This window comes from Hipposideros armiger, unplaced genomic scaffold (assembly GCF_001890085.2).
Source record: "Hipposideros armiger isolate ML-2016 unplaced genomic scaffold, ASM189008v1 scaffold_1658, whole genome shotgun sequence".
Lineage (NCBI taxonomy): Eukaryota > Metazoa > Chordata > Mammalia > Chiroptera > Hipposideridae > Hipposideros > Hipposideros armiger.
The window spans coordinates 60,952-81,317 of NW_017733008.1; the positions used below are offsets into that span (position 1 = coordinate 60,952).

General features: G+C 38.4%; 1 protein-coding gene and 1 pseudogene across 1 annotated transcript in view; one reads left to right on the forward strand and one right to left on the reverse strand.

Moving 5' to 3' along the window:
* The window catches only part of LOC109377947 (tropomyosin alpha-4 chain pseudogene), a 32,286-nt pseudogene extending 14,374 nt beyond the window's left edge, over positions 1–17,912 (forward strand).
* The window catches only part of LOC109377948 (mitogen-activated protein kinase 10), a 113,838-nt gene that overhangs the window by 48,358 nt on the left and 45,114 nt on the right, over positions 1–20,366 (reverse strand). The window lies entirely within an intron of this gene.

Here is a 20,366-nt window from a genome sequence, read left to right on the forward strand (position 1 = left end):
AAGTAAAAGGCTTTATAGAAGAAGATTAAATTTAAATGTTAATAGATGTCATATGTTACAAAATTAGGCAGAAACTTGCTAATGTTAATTGTGATAGATACAAAAATATACAAGTTAACTTTCTTGTACGCAAAGAACTGTAATATATTGGGTAATACAGGATAGAGGAATAAAAAAGAAACAAAAAGTAAGGTCAAAAAATGAGAGAAGAAAATGCTAGGTGGTAATGGAAAGGTCTAATCTTAAGGAAATATGCAGGATGACAAAGAAATTGCTGGAGATGATAAATGGAGTGGGGTCTAGTTGCAAGTGTATGGATTAGTTTATACAGAATAAAGCACTGTGCAGGGAACATCAGCAGGGAAAGTAGATTAAGGGCTGGCCGAGTGGCTCAGTTGGTTAAGAGCTCGCTCAAGAGTGCAGCTCTGAGCAATAGCTGTTCAAGTCCCACCCGAGCTGAGCTGCCAACAGGTGGCAGGATGGCTCAGCTAAATAAATAAATAAATAAGTAGATTAAATGTCTTCCAATGCCAGTAATGGCATTATGTAGGTAAATATGGTGGTGGGTTGGGGCTTTTGTGCATGTTTATTTCTGTTGGCTTTTACTTTTGCAGTGAAATAGGAAACAAGAACATCAGCTGAGAGCGAGAATGGGAGAGAAGTTGTTAAGAGTTTTGAGGGAAGAGTGGAGGGATAAAATTGTCACTTGGAATGGTGGAAACAAATGGACTAGAGATCCTGGGCAGTAATAAAGACCCACTTAATCTTGTTGGTCTTCAATTTAGGTGCCAACAGTCAAAAGAAGAACCTGTTTTTCTCCAGCCACATTCATCTATTTTACTGCTGAGGAGTTTGAGTTAACCAGTATTTGATTTTTGCCAGAAAGGAAGAAAGCAGAAGACAGGTGAGAGTTTGTATAGAGGACAGGTTATTATATGAGGCAGGGCACCTGAGCTGTGTAAGGAGGAAAATGGCGACAGGAGGGTGGTCGAGAGCAGAGAAATGGTGGCAGAATATAGACTGTAGGTCCTGATGGGGTTGAAGACTTGTTGAAAATAAGGTCCTAATATCAAATCAAAACAAAAATTTCAATTCAAATAGTTAATTTAGCTTCATTTTGATCACTGAAAACACATGCAAACAAGATCTGCTGGTTATTTTTGCTTCTTTCATTATTATTATCTAGCTAGCAGTCATACAGAAAGTTTAAGAGTCAAGGGGAAATACAGGAAATAATAAACATAAAGAATTACCGCTGTAGAATGTGGCGCTGTATTTGATGATTTAATAAAACCCAAACTTCACGTCAAGGCTAATACATTAGTTTTGAAAAACACAGTTAGAGAAATACCTACTTAGCTGCAGATTTATCTTAGCATCTGTCCTAGTCACTGTATTTTTAAAACAACACTATCATTCTTCTCTAGTTTATATCATAAACTATAGCTTTATTGCCATTTCAAAGTAGAAAATGAGGGGGAAAAAAAAGAGGTCCCACAAGTTTATGATCAAATTACTGGCAAGATGTTGTGCTGAAAATGCAATCAGTCAACTGTTTCAGCATAAATATTGTTTATAGGTCAGTAACTAATGTAAACTGTTAAAAGACCATTCTCCTTGCCATTAAATATTTTTAAATCATATTATGTATGAAACAATGCAAATACCATTTAACATAAATGCTGACATTGGCTATCAAAATACCACATTTAAATTATAAAATAAGACTTTGAAATACTAACTGGGAAAAAACACAGTCAATAATTTTTAGTAAAGGTAATGAAATAAATTGAAGTGTAGCAGATCAGAAAGGGCTTATCAAATATAAACTCAATAAAATACCAATCTAGAACTTAACTTCAATGGTAACCTCATGTTTGTTCTGCCTCCAGTTAGAAGATACAATTCTAGTCCATAAAAGTCTCAAATAATGAGTTAATAAGCAAGTTAAATAATCCTTTAAACGCGGCTATAACCTGGATATAATTCTTCTGTAATTTTATTGCTGATGCATGTTAAGTTAAAATACTGAACATTATGGTAATTATTCTTGTAATGACTTTATATTGCCCTTTATTGATTGTTAAAAAGAAAACCCAAACAGAACACATTTTTTTATAATGGGAAATGTATCTAAACAAATATATTTATTTTATTGAAGATTCACAGCTAATATGACCTTTGAAGCTACAGATTGACTATGATAATCATCAAAAATGCATTTTCAAGACTAAGTCAAACTAACTTTGTCATGTAGTTCAGGAAAAATTTGCCTCTACTATTTCTGATCTTAATCTCAACTCCAATTCCTTTAACTTATAAATAAGGTATAAGATAGCAAGTCTTATGCTGCTTACAGTGAAATTTTCTAGGGTTAAACCACTGACTTTTTATACTCCAGCTCCCTTTTTTCAACTTCCCCTGATATTAGGTAGAATTGAAGTGGCTACCCACTTTTTTAGGGATGTGACTAAGAGGAAATTAAGTTAGAAATATATTTATTTGGGTTCAGTGTGTTATTATATGTCTCACAGTCCTTTATGTATTTAAGTTATTGCAAATTTCCCTGGTATAGGTATGATTACTAAAAATATTGCTAACCCTGGGTCCACTCACCTGGTGCCCAATCTTGTGAAAGGAAGTGGCAGGGCCAGAAGTAATACCACAATGTGAACACTTCCTGACGCTAGAAGTACGTGGGTGTGCAGGTAGTGGTAGAGAAACAAGGTTTGAAATATATGAAGCCAGAAGATAGTCTGTGAACAACTTTTCCAACTAACACAGCCCTTATGTAAAAGAAACCATAAAGAGTTTTTCCCCCAAATTTTACCATTCTAAACATGTACATGACATTATTAGTAATGAATTGTGAAGTTGAAAAATATTTTCTAAAATATCAATAAAAAAAGATACTTTTAGGGCCAGCTGAGTGGCTCATTTGGTTAAGAGCTTGCACAAGAGTGTGAGCTCTGAGCAACAGCGATTCAATGCCCGGCCTGAGCTGAGCAGCTGCTGAGCTGCCAACAGCTAAAAAAAAAAAAGACACTTTTGACCAACCATGATAGGGGAGAGACTGAATTTTCTTATTTTCTCCATAGGTGATCACATTACAAAATCATTGCCATATGAAGACATGTTCAAAGAGTATGCAGTCAAAAATATACTAAAAGAAGTTATATCAGTTAATTAATAAAAATATTATTTTGGGGATTTTATGATTCTGTGGTATTTGTCAGCTTTTTTTTTCCAGTAAGCAATTCGTTGTAATTTTTTTCCAAATAATGGATTTTATCTTTTTTAATCAACTATACTTTTTTAGAGCAGTTTTAGGTTCACAGCAAAATTGAGGGGAAGGTACAAAGATTACTTACACACACACACACACACACACACACACACACACACATATATATATATATATATATATATATATATATATATATATATATATATATATATACACATGAGGCCTGACAATTAGGTTTGGGAACTTGAGGCAATGATGTCATCTTGATGACATTCAGGACATCAAGGGTAATATAACAACAACTCTGATAGCCATTCCAGAAAAAGAGCTCCAAAATTGCTTTGAAGGGTGGACTAGGCACAGGCGTTGGTACATAGCTTCCCAAGGGGAGTATTTCAAAGGTGACCATAGAGATATTCAGCAATGAGGTATGTAGCACTTTTTCTAGGATGAGTTCACAAACTTAATTGTCCGACCTCATATATATATACACACCCTGCCCCCCACAGCCTTCCCCATTATCAACATCCCCTAGTATAGGGGTATATCTGTTACAATTGATGATTCTACACTGACACCTCATTATCTCTCCATGCCCACATTTATATTACAGTTCATTTTTGGTGTTGTACATCCTATGGGTTTGGACAAATGTGTAATGATGTGTATCCATCATTTCCCTAAAAATCTTCTGTGCTCCATCTATTTATCTTTACCCTCCCTCCTGTAATTTTTATTCTAAATAAATAATTAAAGAAATTCTCTGTAAAATACAACATTCTTAGATATTCATCCAGCTAGCTTTTGCTTAAAAACTATCAGTTTTTACACCCTCACAAGGAAGACAACCCATTGATGAATGGCTCTGACTTTGATAAAGATTTTTCTTAAATGGAACCAAAATTGAACTCCTACTAATCCTATGTATGTTTTCTGGAGCCAAACTGAGTAAGTCTATTCATTTATTGACACAGACAAGCGTCTTTAGATATGTGAAGTTTCCCTCCATCTCCCTGAAAAGTCAACTTCTCTCCAAATTAAGTATCCCTAGCTCTAGAGTCAATAATCCTTCTCTTCCTATGTATATTGACATATATACATAGTATATACATATATATACATAGAAGTGTAATTATTCATGCCACTAAATAAATTTTAGATTTAAATTGTCTAACTCAAACTTCAGTTAATTGCAATGAATCATCAAATCTTGCAAAATGATATTAGTCTCCACCCCATTCCTCCATTCTCTCTCTATCCCACTGGCATAATTAACACACACACACACACACACACACACATACACACACACACACACACACACACCTATTGGCTATTGGCTTCTAAAGACTTGAGACTTGGTAATTACTTTCCAGGCTCCCAGGCTCTGCACAATAAACACTTTGCGGAGTGCTGAAAGCACTGTACTTGTCAGTAGAAATTTTCAAAAGAGAAGAAAAAGAGTATTGTGCATTGCTATCAATAGTAAATGGTCTACATATCAAGGCTGTGAATTTTTAGCTACAAAGATTTTAATCACTGATCCAATAGTCTCATTTTATTAAGACATAAGGAAATTGAGGCTAAGGAAGACAATTAACTTATCCAAAATCACACAGTTTACTTTTGACCCAGGTTCTATAAGATCTTGTCATATGTTCTAAAGAGTTCAGTCATACTAAAACATACAAGTCAAGCTCAGCATGGTTAATCCCCAGAATTTACTTGAAGAAATTAAGAAACTATCTGACAAAAAAGATATTGTTTACAAAATATGATGCTACCATCTTACAAAGTTATAAAAATTACAGTCCAGTGGTGACCATAAGATACCTGACCACTGAACAAGATACTACCACACACATATCAGATGTAGTGACACAAAATAATCAATCCCCTGGGTTGTTGTAACCTGAGGAAATTGTGTCATGAAGTCCATACCTTTGTCAGGTGTGGGGGAAATTCTATGTTCAATTTAAACGCCATTCAAAGTTACTCTTTCTGGACAAAAGCACCATTCTCTCCTCCTGGTAGCAAACAATACCAGTCAAGCATGCAAGAAAGAGAAGCTAACATTGAGCTATGGCATCTCACAAACAGAAAGAGAAGCTATTCCTGGGTATCAAGGACATAGGCCCTGCCCGGTACTTTATAGAGCTGATGAGAGAAAACAAAGCTTTGTAGAATTTACCTAATCTTTTGATATAATACAGATATACCGTATTTGCCGGTGTATAAGACGACTGGGCGTATAAGACGACCCCCTAACATTTCCAATCAAAATACAGAGTTTGTTATATACTCGCCGTATAAGACTACCCCCTCTTCCGCACACCTTCCACACACCAAATAAAAGGTAAAACAATATCAGATTTGATTTCAACATTTATATTTATATTCAAATGCTTATGACATGCAGGAAAACTGTCACAAGGCTGTATGTAATCAAACATATACATAAATCGCGATTCGCGATTTTGTGCTATCATACTGGGTGTATGGTCGGCTGTGTGCGATTTTGCGAGTGTGGTAAAATCGCATAACAGCAAAATCGCATAACAGCAAAATCGCATAACAGCCGAGCATACACCCAGCAGCGCTGCTGATGCCTGAACGGTATGTGGAATGAAGTGGGCGGGCTCGGGAGGCCACTATGGCACGGGGCAAGCACTATGGGCAGTCTATCTGAAGTGTACCTGGCGTATAAGACGACCCCCTACTTGGAGGCATATTTTTCAGGGCCAAAAAATCGTTTTATATGCCGGCAAATACGGTAATGAAAACCAGACAAGCATAATTCACACTTAGAAAGACAAAAAGAAATATCAAGACCAGATCAGAATAGAGAATAACCTTTTATTAGATCAAAGAGTTATTACCAGTTCTTTTACATGTCTGTGGATGTGGGTGTGTACGTGTGTGTGTGTGTGTGTGTGTGTGTGTGTGTATTGGTTTGGACGTGGGGAGCAAGAGAAAGAACCAGAATTTATTGAGCATTCAATGTGTGTCACACACTGCATTTTGCATTTTACTTATAAAATTTAATCCGCACACAATGTCACATAGTCCTATGATAGAGATAGTATTATCCCCATTTTGCAAATTAGAAAAGGGAAGCTCTGGAATCTTCAGCTCACACCACTAATAAGTGGCAGAGTCTAGGCTGAAATCTATAATGTTGAATGCTAGAGTCCATGATCATACTTCCAGTCCTAACAAATTAATGACTCAGTAAGCATTAGACATAAATTTGTCTAAAATCCTCCAGTTGTGGGAATATAGGTGTGTCTGACATATTTCCAAGACATCATCCTTCCAAAAATCTCATCCGCTTATAAGGAATAACTGAGGAAGATCGAGGATGGCAACTAAGATGACCTTGTATTAGTTTTCCATGCTGCATAATATGTTACTCCAAACTTAATGGTTTAAAATAACATTTTAACATTTATTACATCAGAGATGTTATGAATCAGGAGTCTATGCAGAGCGTATCTGTATCCTTTGCTCAGGGTCTCACAGGCTGCAATCAAGGTGTGGTCAGGCTGAAGAAACTTTCTGGAGCTCAAGGTCCTCTTCTGAGTCTACATGGTTGTTGGAAGAATTCAGTCCCTGTGGTCACTGGATGAAGGTCCCTACTTCCTTGCTAGTTGTCAGCCAGGGGCCCCTATCACCTCCTACAGGCCACCTCCAGGACACAGACGCATGACCCACTTGTAACATGGTGGCTTACTGCTTCAGAGCTAGCAGGAGAATCTTTCACTTAGTCTCATAAGATAGATAGAGTCTTATAACCTAATCAAGGAAGTAACTATCCCATCACCTTACTATACTTTATAGACTAGAAGTAAGTCACAGGTTCCATCTGCACCCAAGAGGAAAGGATTATATAAGGGTATGACTTGGGGGTTACTAAAGGGTGAGTCCCCCACAGACCTTGGTATAGACTGAATGTTTTTGTCCTCCCCCACAAAATTCTTATGTTGAAACCCTACCTCCTAATGTGATGGTATTAGGAAGTGGGGTCTTTGGGACATAAATAGAATTAGATGAGATCATGAGGTTGGAACTTGTAAGTGTCCCAAGGGAGCTTGCTTCCTCTTTCGCCAAGTGATGATGACACAGTGAAAAGATAGCCATCTATGAGCTCAGAAGCAGGCTGTCACCAGACATAGATAGAGCCTGACCATTGCAGGCGACCTAATCTCAGCCTTCCAGCCTCAAGAACTATGTGAAATAGACTTCTGTTACTTATAAGCCACCAAATTTTTGGCATTTTGTTATAGTACCCTGAAGTGAACAAGACAGGTCTCAAGTTAAAAAGTTTTAGTACTGAATTTAGTCATCCAGTTATCAATGAGTTTTCACTTCATTCTAAATCAATTGCCATTTCTGACATGGAACAAGTACAGAGGAGTTATCCAGCTGGAGTTTAATTGTCCTATGGGGGGAAAAACTCAATTATGAAGGTATTATAAGCAAACCACCAAAAAGTAATATGTTTCATCCTTTTGATGATCCAGATAGTCCAGTTAGATTATCTGCTTTGCTCCTTTGTTTTAAGACTCCAAATTATGTCACTATCTTGAAGCATCAACAGATGGACCCAAATAGCTATTCGAACTCCCCGGAGTTGGCAGTTCAGCTGCTTCCAGAGAGTTAGTATTCAATCTTGCCCTTTTAGGGTCCAAGGATAGGTCAATCCTAAGATAGTACTACTGGGAGCTTGTTTTCTCCTTCCATGTTAGTTAACAAAAGTGTAAGAGATTACAACCAAAAAGAAGAAAAATCAACTAACATATAAATGATGTGTTATTGTTTTTACAGTTATTTCATTTAATAGCACTGTTTACTCAAAACTATTTTGTAGAAACTTTATTTTCTGGGAAAGGAACAAAGAAATCTTGCTAGTTCCTTTAGATTTTTTTTAGAAAACCCATTTTGGTTTTCATAATTTTTTTTGCCATAGTTAAAGAGGGCAAAGTACAGGAATTAACTGCTTACTGTACACTCAAAGGTTGTGCTGGGCACTTTTTATGCTCCTTTATTGATACTGAAAACAAGAATCAGATATGATAAGTAACTTACTTCAGGTTACTCGCTAATGTGTGATGATGGCATTGTGCCAACCCAGGCAGATTTAAATCCAGGTTTCTTTGTTGTTTGCCTTCTAATCTACAAACTGTCACTCAAAAAGAAGAGAACTTCAGGTGGGTGATAAAATTAACTCAAATTATGCTGCTAAATAAATATGTGAATTTGAAGGGAGCAAATATTAGAAATCCGTCACCAAAACTTCATAGAAAATGCAAAGCAAATATGTAATGAATATAACCCGCCCACAAATGTAGATTTTTGCCTACAGTGTTCAAATAATTGAATTAGTTACAAAAATTTCAATATAGAATTTCACACACACGAATATATATACACAGACACGCACATATATGTACTCATTTATAGCATATGCATATATATATGTATATATATATGTGTGTGTGTGTATATATATATATATATATATATATATATATATATAGCAGATATACATATATACTGCTTCTCTGGAAAAATCTGAAGATCTGACAACAGTCTCCAGATTTTCCTCCTAGCAATAACCAGAGCTACTCACTTTAGGCAAATTATTAAGGGGCAATGTTTATTCAGCACTCTCTCCACAGGTAAAGAGAAACAAAAGGTCAAGTAAGAAAGCTCACTGAGGTTTCACCATCTACACTCTGGAAACCCAGGTGTCCTTATGCATCAGTAACTTTGAGGAGAGACGGGTCAACTGGCCCCCAGTGACCTGCGAATAATGAACTATGGGATACAAAGTATTTAATTTATCCCAGAGTCAGTTCTTTCATTTGGAAAGATTGAGATATTTTTGGCCATGTAGACTGTCAGTTACACTCAGGATGAAGCCCATTCATTAATGATCATGAGGTAATTCTAAAGCAGGGCTTCCTGGAAGGAACATCAACTCTGAAGATTACACATTTGTCTCTACCAAACCACTTACCAAGCTGTACGAACAGCAAAAACAGAGGCCAATTACTTAAAGAAAGTTGACAATTTTTTTTTCCTGGCAAAATACTGTTTTGCATATACCAGCAATACCAAAAGAAGACTGTTAGAATTTAAAACAGCCATCTTAGTGAACACATTATAACTAGAGAAAATTTGAATGCAGTACATGGTCCTGAAACCTTTGTGTTTCAAACATCAAATACTTTTATTTTCCATACCTCTCAGTGAGTAAATTATAACATAGTGTATTTTTTTTTAAGCAATGCTTCAGAAAACACATGGTCTTTGGAGTTAAGGCAATAGGAGCTAAAAATCTCATCCCTGTCAATATCTGATGATGCAATCTTAATAGGTGTGTGATTGGGGGCCAATTGAACCTCTCTAAGCCTTATCCTCATTTATAAAATACAGATAATAATAACTATTTGCCAGACTACTGTGATGGTTACATGAGAGTAGATACATACAGTATCTAGCACAGAGAATGGTGCATCAAGTACTCACTAATTAGTAAGTAGCTTTGGTTATGGGTATCTGTATCATATACGATAATGTCTTTTTTTTTTAAGAAATTTTATTGGGGAACAGTGTGTTTTTCTAGGACCCTTCAGCTCCAAGTCAACTAGTTGTTTCAATCTAATTGTGGAGGGCACAGCTCCTTGGCCCATGTGGGAATCGAATCGGCAACCTTGGTATTATGAGCCTGCGCACTAACCACCTAAGCTAACCAGTCACCCCCAATAATGTCTTAATACATGCTGTGTGCTGTCCTGTCAATGCAGCACAGAGGCTCTGAAACCTGAGTGAGATCAGAATTATCTGGACAGCTTGTTAAAACCCACAAGGCTGGGCTTGGGCCTCTGAGTTTCTGAGTTTCTGAGTCTAGGGTGGGACTCAATAATTTGCACTTCAAACAAGTGCTCAGGAGAGTCCAATGCTGAGGCTGCAGGCCAAGGAAGCAACTATCAAGAGACAAAAATATGCATGTGATTTAGAGGAAGCTGATCTGAGTATAAGGCTCAGATCTATCAATTACCAGGCACAAAACAGTTCAGGATCAAAGGGTGGAGGTGATATTACAAAGAACAGTGAATTGAATGTCAAAGGCTCTAGTGACATGAATAACTTACATGACAACTGGCAAACATTTCTCTACCTGAGTCCTAGTTTTCTATCAGTAAAATGGGCAATTAGATGATATTTGTGTTCTTTTCTATAATTTCACATATTTTTAAGTACATGAATGTCCTCAAATACCTTGGATAGTTATTACAAAACAGAAAGTGAGTGAAATGTAAACAACAACTCTGATCTTGAAAATATTCAGTGTCTTGTTAAAAGCTCTGTGCCTGGTTCTATTTCTGACCCTAATAATGTGACTCAGAGTTGAACAAAAATAAAATAAGAAAAAAACAAAAGAAGGGAACATAAGTCAGAGCCACTACTACAACATATGTCATTCATTCATTCATTATTCATTCAATGAAGATTTTTTTTCAGTGCCTCTTACGTTCCAGACAGCGTGAAAGGGCTTGGCAAAACAGGGTGAAGGAGACAGACAGGGTGATTGCATCAGACAAGCAGGACACTCATCCATTTATTTTTCATAGAGCTTATGGTACACTGTGGCATTTCTTGAGAATCAATTGTCCCTAATCCGTATAATGCATCTGGCTGGGACACAATTTCAATGGATCAAAGACTAAACCCCACACTGATTTGAAGCAGGGCCCCCACGTCAAAGTTAGATGAACAACAAGAGGGACTGAAGATTAGTTATCAGGTCCAGAAAGCAAAGACTTATTATATTTCAGAGGCCAATGGTCTCCCGAGATCTGTCTTCTTCCTCATAGTTATAAGAACCTCCCTGGTTTAGACAGGCACATGGCATTCCACAGAAAAGATACAGAGGGTGCCAAAAGATGCACATTTTAAGAAAGGAAAAAGCTATTAAAAGTGCAGTATTCAATATATATCTATAACAAAAGATAAATACAAGTCACGTTTGACTTCTGCAATTACAAGGTGTGCTCAAAGTGGTTACCTTCAGTGTCCAGACACTTCTGGTTACGGGGAACTACTGCTTGTATACATCCGGGTGACCTTGTGAAACAGAATCGCTCTATCTCCTGGAACTATACAGCAACTCAGGCTCTTATAGGAGAGAGAAGTGTTTAAGACACTGTACTTTAAGTCTCTTTGTTAGAAAATCTTGGGGTACATCCTATCTAATAGCGGCATCTATAACTGGATCCTATCTACTAGACAAACATTTGGAATGAAAGAGAACCATATCCATTTTTGCTCACGACAGTAGCTTCAGCATCTAGCACAGTGCCTGAAACATATTAAGTGCTAAATACAGAAGTAAATTCAATGGAATAGAATGAAATAGATGTGGCTTCTGACTTACAGGCAAATCATTGGACTATGAGGACACAGACATGGAAACAAAAGTAAAGAATAGCTTTCTTTTTTCAATCGTATTAATACACAGTCTTCTAATTCTCCAAAGATATATTTCATATTTTTAAAATTCTTAACTGGAAAAAGTTTAAGTTACTCTAACATGTTTTCTGATAACCAAGGCAAATCATTATCAGGTGCTATGCTTGTTAGAGAATAGGGTGAAAATTGCATTGAATCTCAACTGTATTTATTATTGTTTTCCAAATTAAATTCTTCTTAATAAATATTTTTTGAATGCATACAACAGAAGCTAGCAATAATTCTTTGAAGAAGTACCAAATTATTGGTCACTTTTGTTTTGGTGTGTTTAAAGGGGCTGTTTTTATTTATGCACACAAAAAACATGTATGTATGTACACCTGCACCATGTGCACTTAAAACGTAATTTAATTAAAATATTACATTTGCATTCCAAAAGATTGTAAAATAGGGACCTTTCCTTTCTCTTCCCAGAGATGTGTTTATATTGGGAATATTAGATATCTATTCCTCTCCCTCTCCCTTTCTCTCCCTCTCTCTCCCTTCCCCCTCTTCATCTCTGTCTCTCTCAATCTCTCAGGAGAAGGAGGTGGCAGCTACGTAGCAGTTGCTATATAAACGCTGAAATTCACAATTTCTTCTAGGTAGTGCAAAACCCCTTTGTATGTGCAGGATGACATCTGGCTTTTACAGCATATAGGTAACTGATGCAGTTATTGACATATGTAATAGTACTCTGCCTCTGATCTAGAAACTTTGTGTTTGCTTTCAGGACAAAACAAATGAGTACAGATATTAAAAATGTATAATGAGCTATAAAAGAAGCAAAGATCTATGAACACCATTAGATCAGTTGTACACTATGGACATGGTAGCTGAGTCTATGTTTTTATTCCCTACTTGTTACCATATTTACCAAAAGAAAAGGTATCAGTGATAAGGCACTTTGACCAATGAGTTTCATCCTCCTCAAAGTGCAAAGAAACAGAGAAGTAGCAATTTGTACAAGAATTGCTCTGTGACTAATGCTCTTCTCTAACATTTGTCCCACAGCTCCTTTCAATTCCTATTCATATGTACCTGCACGGTCAAAAGACTTCTTTGGCCATTCATATCTCTACCTCTACTTGGGACGTTAGTGAAGAAATGCTACACAACATATTAAATGGTTCACTGTAAACAAAAGAATAAAAAGTATTTTTCTCAATTTTGCCCTTTCATGAAGAATTATTGCCTCTTTTCAAAGCTAATCCTATTAGCATCTTCCTGCTTCCTCAGAAATTATTCTTTAACAAATATGCTTTCCCCTTCAGGTATCTTCAGCCTCTCTGTCTTTGTTTTGCTCTGTCTCTCAGCTGTCTGCATTGTGTCCCTATGTCTCTCCACCTCCTTTCTTCTTCTTTTTGTGTATCAGTCATCTGTTTCTCTCTTGCTATTTCTATCTCTGTTTTTCATACCTCTGTCTTTATCATCCTTTTTTACTCTAAGTCTCTCTCTCTCCCTCTCTCCCTCTCTCTCTCTCTCTCTCTCTCCCTCTCTCTTCCCCCTCCCTCTCTCTCTTCCCCTCCTCCCTGTCTCCCCCTCCTCCCTCTCTCTCTGTCTCTCCACACCCCACCTCCAGCATCCAGCATTTCCTCCCTGGTGAGGTGCACAGGCTTTCCTGTCTTTTAAAAATATATTATTTCCTTCATCTATGAGGTTGCAATCACTTACCATCCAAGAGCTCTCCTTTGCAAGACAACTTTACAGAAAAGGAGTCTCCATAAGCATTGAGAAGTTAAAGTTGAAAAACTCAGAGGTAAATCTTAAAGAGGGGACTAGCAAAACTAAGTGGCAAGTGCCAAATCAAATAAGGCGGAGACGGAAGGGTCCTTGTCACCTTTGGTAACTTGGAGAGAGCAGTTTCCACAGAGTGGTGTGCACAGAAGTGGATTCCAGTGAGTTGGAGAGTGAACAGGAGATAAAGAAGAAAAAACAGGGAGTTTAATAACAATAAATATTGATTAAGTACCTACACTGTCCCGGGAGCTGTGCTAAGCTGTAGAAATACATTTGGGAGCAAGCCCGACAGCCTCTGCCTGTAGGGAGCTTCCAGTCTAGTGGGAAATGGGACAATGTAAAAAGACAACATAAAAAGAGGGTGATGGCAATTTCACAAAGAAAATACAGGGTGATGTGGAAGCGTGTCAGAGGGGCACTGACACTGGATTCAGAGGTGTGGCAATGAAATAGGTGAAGACTGCAAATTCTACTTCTCCTCCTTTTCTTGGGCACACAGTTGGTAACATTTCCAGCTTCATATACAGTTAGGGGTGGCCATGTAACTGAGCTCTAGCCAGTGAAATGTGAACTGAAGGGAAATGCACCACTCCCAGGCCTGCCCAGTAGAAGTTCCTCCATGCTTTTATCCCCTTTTGCTGTTTGGAGACCTTAGATGCCACAAGATGAATATGGCAGAGGCTTCATCACCTGGCTTCTCACGTCACTGAATGGAGCCAACACCTTCCCTTTGTCCACTTATTTACCCCTCCCCAACCTGATAAACACCAACCTGATAAACAAGAAATCAACTTCTATCATGTTTGAACCTCTATTGGTTCTTTTGTTTGCTTGTTTGTTTGTTTGTTTGTTTGGTCACCAGAATTATGCTAACTAATGTATATGAATTGAAGTTACTTATCCTAACTGATGTATTTGTATAGGAAGGATGTGAAGAAGTTAGCCCAAGAAAAACAATGGCATTTAGAGGTTTATATGTCCATCTCTCAACTAGATAGATGGCAGGATCTTTGACCCTGTCTATTCAATTTTATACCCCTGTAACATAGCACAGTGCCTAATACATATTCATTGAATGAAAATGAACTAATGAGCTAACTCCGGAGTGAGATTTTTTTGTATTTTTTCTTTATTTCAGGTTTATAAATGGTGAATCTAGACAGCCACCATCATTTGCATTTTCTTCATTTTATTAAGCCTAGTTATTCTCCTATTAATCCAGTAATGCTCTCACATGTACAGCGCTGATAAACATATCTCCAATATTTAGCTGTATCAATGGCATTCACATATGATTTTCCAAACTCATGACCCTAATACAGTCTGTGTGGATGCCATAAACATTAATTTACAGTGGCTATGTTATCTCTCTTACATTTAGACATGAAAATATGGAAGAAAAATTTTTAGTAAATTTGTATCAAGTCCTTGGATTGTATTTTTTAATGATTCTTTTAGAATTTGTCATTTGTCTGTGCTATTTAATACTATCAGATCAAATTTAAATCAGCATAACATTTAATCATGAAAATCAATTGTGGTATTACTTGTTCATTCTTTAGATTAGCTAAAGGCATAATTATTGGATACAGTTAAATTATTCTAATTATTGCATTAAAATAGTTGCATATTCATCTCTATTTTAAGTATTTTTTTATTTGCTGTATTACTCCTGAAATTAGGGGGCCATACTATTTTTTTAATACTATATATATATATATATATATATTTGTACTTGTATATAGAGAGACATGTATAGATAGATAGATGATAGATAGATAAATATACACATTATAGTATTGGCAGATTTAATATTAAACAATTCAACTGTTAAGGTTTCCATCAAGACTTTTGAAGTCTTGAGACTATAAGAATGAATAATGCAGGATCCTTGCCCCAAGGAGATCATTATCTAGCAGCAGACACAGACTTAAATAGCAATAACAATATGAACAGTGCCAAAAGGGATATAAGTATAACATGTTACATCAATACAGATGAGAGAGAAATTACTTTCGCTAAGCAGTAGGGAAGGTAAGTTAAGGCTTCACATTGTGGTGACCCTACAGCGGAAACTTGAAATGAGTATCAATTTCCCAGGTAGAATGGCAGACATGTCAAGAGCATTTCAAATGGGGAGAAACAGCTTCATATAAATACCAGGAGCATAAAAGTGCCCAGCACATTTGCAAACAATGACTAGTACAACATTCTAAAATATTTTGTAAGCAATTCTGTAAGTGACTTTATCCTGTAAGCAATGTGAAGGATGGATTAGGGGAGAAAGAATTAAGGGGAAGTGGGACACTGGCTAACTCCCCTTGGTGATACTCCAAATAAGGTACGAGGGCCTGGAAAAGGCCAGAGGGAACGGAAAGAATGGGCATTTCAGAAACAGAAACAATTGGACTTGATCCTGAAAGAGGAAGAAGTTACCTGATTTCTAAGTTAGGTAACTGAGGGAATAGTAATTGCATGGTAAGAAATACGCAGTGAAGATCAAGTTTGTGTAGATCATAAAACTGTATTGCACATATTGAACTTGAGACATCCATGGAGTAATCTGAAGGCTGTAATGTACATAAATTACTATATGGACCAAGAGCTTAGAAGTAAGGAACAAGCTTCCAGTTATAAAATATGTAAGTCATAGGGATGTGATGTACAACATGACGACTATAATTCCTAATACTGTATTGCATATTTGAAAGTTTCTAACACATTGATCTTAAATATTCTCATCACAACAATAAAAAGGTCTTGTAACTATGTATGGTGATGGATGTTAACTAGACTTATTGTGGTGATCATTTCACAATATATACAAATATCGAATCACTATGATGTACATCTGAAACTAATATAATGTTATATGTCAATTATACCTCAACAAAAAAAATGTATATTTGAAGTAGATCATTGAAATATATTTATATATCAATACAAAAATAAAGTATAGGGCCGGCTGAGTGGCTCAGTTGGTTAAGAGCTCGCTCAAGAGTTTGAGCTCTGAGCAACAGCAGTTCGAGTCCAGCCCGAGTTGAGCAGCCACTGAGCTGCCAACAGGTAGTAGGATGGCTCAGCTAAAAAAATAAAAAATAATAAAGTATAGTTAGCCAGTATGATATAGATGTGGGAGTCCTTGGGCATTGAATTATGAAAGAAGGTGAAAAGTCAAAGGAGGAAGAATATTTATAAAATACGAATATTTGAAGGGTAGAGAGAGATGACCAATAAGAGAGACAGATAATGAATGCTTGGTCACTGAAGTAGGAGGGAACCAGGAAATCGGTGGCTTCAATCCAGTCTAACATCACTACCACTCACCCACCAGCCAATAATATGCATGACACTTGTCCTAGATTCATTCCACTGTTCCCAAATTTCTCCTACATTGATCCAGTTCTATACTGGTTCTTGGCATTTGCGTTCATCTCTCATTAGGATTTAGAATTAGTACCTGCCCTTCTGGCTCCTGATTCCAATCCTGTCTTCAGGAGCTGTGGATTGGATTTTTTTGCTGTCTTTCTGCACAATAAACTATAAAAATAAACTTCTCCATCTAGATGTCCATCCCTCAGAAAGTAGCCATGACCCAGGCCGACGAACACTAATAAAAACTAACTTGTGGGAAGGGTGGGAGAGGGGCGGAGAGGGGGCGGGAGTGGGGGCGACCGGGCGCAGCCAAAGGCTCCGGGGCGGGCAGGGCTGCTGCAGCCCTGGCTGGGGCAGATGGAGTCCAGCAAAGCAGAGGGCCTGCTGTGTGCGCCCCGTGCCTTCACGCCTTGGTTGGTGGGCCTCAACTCCCTGGAGGTGGTGAGAAAGCCAGAGGGGATGCGACAGCTGTCAATGGCATCCAACCGGTTGAGGAGTTGGGCAGGGCTCAAGAACCACTGGCCACGGCCCTGCAGAAGCGGGAGGAGGCAGAAAAGGCTGCTTATGAAAGCGAGAGAGGAAAGGTGACAGAAAACCGGACCACGAAAGATGAGAAGATGGAGATCCAGGAGCTGCAGCGCCAAGAGGCCAAACACGCTGAGGCCCACCGCAAATACACAGATGCCAGGAGGTAGCTGGTAAGTTGGTCACCCTGGAGGGCGAGCTGGTGGGGGCCGAGGAGCGGGCCGAGGTGACCTGGAGGAAGAACTCAAGAATGTCACCAACAACCTGAAGTCGCTCGAGGCTGCATCTGAAAAGTATTCTGCAAAGCAGGATAAATATGAAGAAGTTAAACTCCATCTGACAAACTGAAAGAGGCTGAGAGACCCGTGCTGAATTTGCAGAGAGAACGGTTGCAAAACCGGGAAAGACAATGGATGATCTAGAAGAAAATCTTGCCCAGGCCAAAGAAGAGAACGTGGACTTACAGCACACAATGGGTCAGACACTAAATGAACTTAACTCTCTATAACCAAAACAGAAGAGCCTTGCTCCTGCAGAAGCTCTATGCCGCCAAGTCTTCCTCTTCTCTATAAGGATTTCTTTTGTTACCGCATCAGCACTTTGCTGGAAATGTCAAGCAAATTGAGTATGTGACCAAGTATTTTGTATCAGAGAAGCTTTGAGCACCAGTTTAATCTAATTCCTTCCTTTTGTCCCAATTGGCACCAGCTTTTACAGCTCTATTTTTGTCCTTAAGTTCATTTATTCCTAAGGTAGGCAGCTGCTTCCTATTGAACATAGTCTCTTAAGGCTGAGGCCATTTGGTTCCTGGGAGATTAGACAACCCCGCACTTTCAAAACACAGACTCCAATATCTAGTAGTCACTTGTCAATTTAAAAGGTTGAAGAATAGGACCTCTGGGCCACCGTTGGACACAGGACAGGAGGCCAACGTGGGTGGGGGCTTTCTTCCACAGCAAAGGAAAACAGGCCAGCATGGGGGCAGGGATGGAGGTGGGGGTGGAGAGGTGGGCACTGTTGTTAATCATCCTGGCTCTTTTACACATTCTACCAAGCAGAACAAACATCCTCCCAGCAGTCACCATGACGATGCTGGGGAAATAATCATAATATTTACTCTGATATGAGGCCATCCTTTCAGCAGGAATGAATATGGTGGAATTTAGTCCTGTTCAGGGAAGCCATATCAAAAAGACTGCTGGCCATCAATAATTGAGTGAAAGCGTTTTTCTATTAATAAGTATTGGGCAGAAGGGGCCTTTCTGGCAGCAGAGAGAAAGTAACTGGCTTAACTTCATCTCCTCTGTACTTTAGGGAATAGGAAATTGAGGATTTACTTATCTAGGACTTTAATTCCTTCTTCAGAACCAAGCTAATAAAAGACCAGGAAACTCCTGATTAGACTGGATATGGAGTATTTTTGTAGACCAGGCTGCACATTTTGGCTTTGTTATATTTTTGCTTTCTTGCTTAACATCTCAGAGCTGAAACATTCCATATCCCTAGCAGTGTGGGGAGCCAAATCAAGCTTACAATTCTGACTGAAAACCACCCTGCTTCTAGCTTATCCAACTCGTCTGCCCCTCAATCCTATTTATGATGCATCACACTACCCAGGAGATACACTAGCAAATTGGGCAATTGAATAAAACCCACACTTTTCATTTAGATTCTTGCAACTGTATCATGTGTAATAGTATCACTTTTTCTACATTTTGGTCAAATAATTTTTACATAAACTGCAAAAAAAAAATAAAAAACCACCTAACATGTATACATATTTCTACTAGCTCCATCTTCAGATGAAGTAACTGAGGTCACCTACAGGTAAGAGTGAGCCAGGATCCCTGCCAGGCAGTCTGGCTCCCGAGTCTGCATTCTTAACCACTATGTTATGGTACCCTCAAAGATAGATTTTGAAAATTCCCAGCTTAAACATCAAGGGAAGACAGATATTCAAGAAGAATTCAATACATAACATTTCCAAACATTACAGAGAAGAAATGGGGGCTGAAAAATAAGCTAGTGGATTAACCATTTAAAGGGTCTGCAGCATCCTACCTACTAGAGGGATAATGGTGACAGAATTGAGACTGTCTGTGACATGAGAATTTAAATAGTATGTGTTGGGGTTCAATTCAGAGTACTCTATCCATGAGTTTGATGATGAAGAGAGTGAGTCGGAGAGGTAGTTTGAGGGACAGGTACTTTTTTACATACAAATTTGGAGGTAGGTCCTCTTTATGCAGGCTAGAAAATACCACTGGAGGAGGCGAGACAGCAGATGCAAAAAGAGGAACTATTGATAGTGCCCCCCCCACCCCAGGCAGGGGATGGAGTCAAGAACACGGGTGGGCAGCCAGCCGCTAGGAGTCCCTCCTGGAGGAACTGTAGAGAAAACTATAGATGACAGAGTTAGAAGGCGGAAGGCAAAATTAAGAGCTCACATGCCTCAGGCCATCTGTTCTCCCCGGGAAGCAGGAGGTAAGGCTTTCTGCAAAGAACAGAGTGGGTGAAGTGGAATTGGGAGCTTGTAATGAAAGCGGTAAAAGGATTGTAACAGCCACCATGGGAGATGGGACAGGGAACTGATGACACATGTAAGTAAAAGGAATGCTAAGCAGCGACAAGGGCCCAGCTGAAGATGAAGCTCATAAACTTATAATGGAGGAAATCAGCGTGATTATATGATTTCTCCAGCTGGGCTCAGCCTTCCAAGGAGAACAAAGAAAATAGTCAGTTGGGTTGATTGGAATGAGGGTTTGAAAACAGGGCTGCAGAGGACAAGGAGGTAAGAAAATAGCATCTGAAACAGTCTTTGCCATCATTTTCCTGGGTCCAGGCTAAATGGGAAAAAAGTTAATCCAGCAGGAGAATGACAGCCTCAGAGGATGGGGAGTCCTTGCAAGACTCACGTCCATAAGGAGACACAGGGTACGAAAGGGGGTGACAGGGAGAAGGG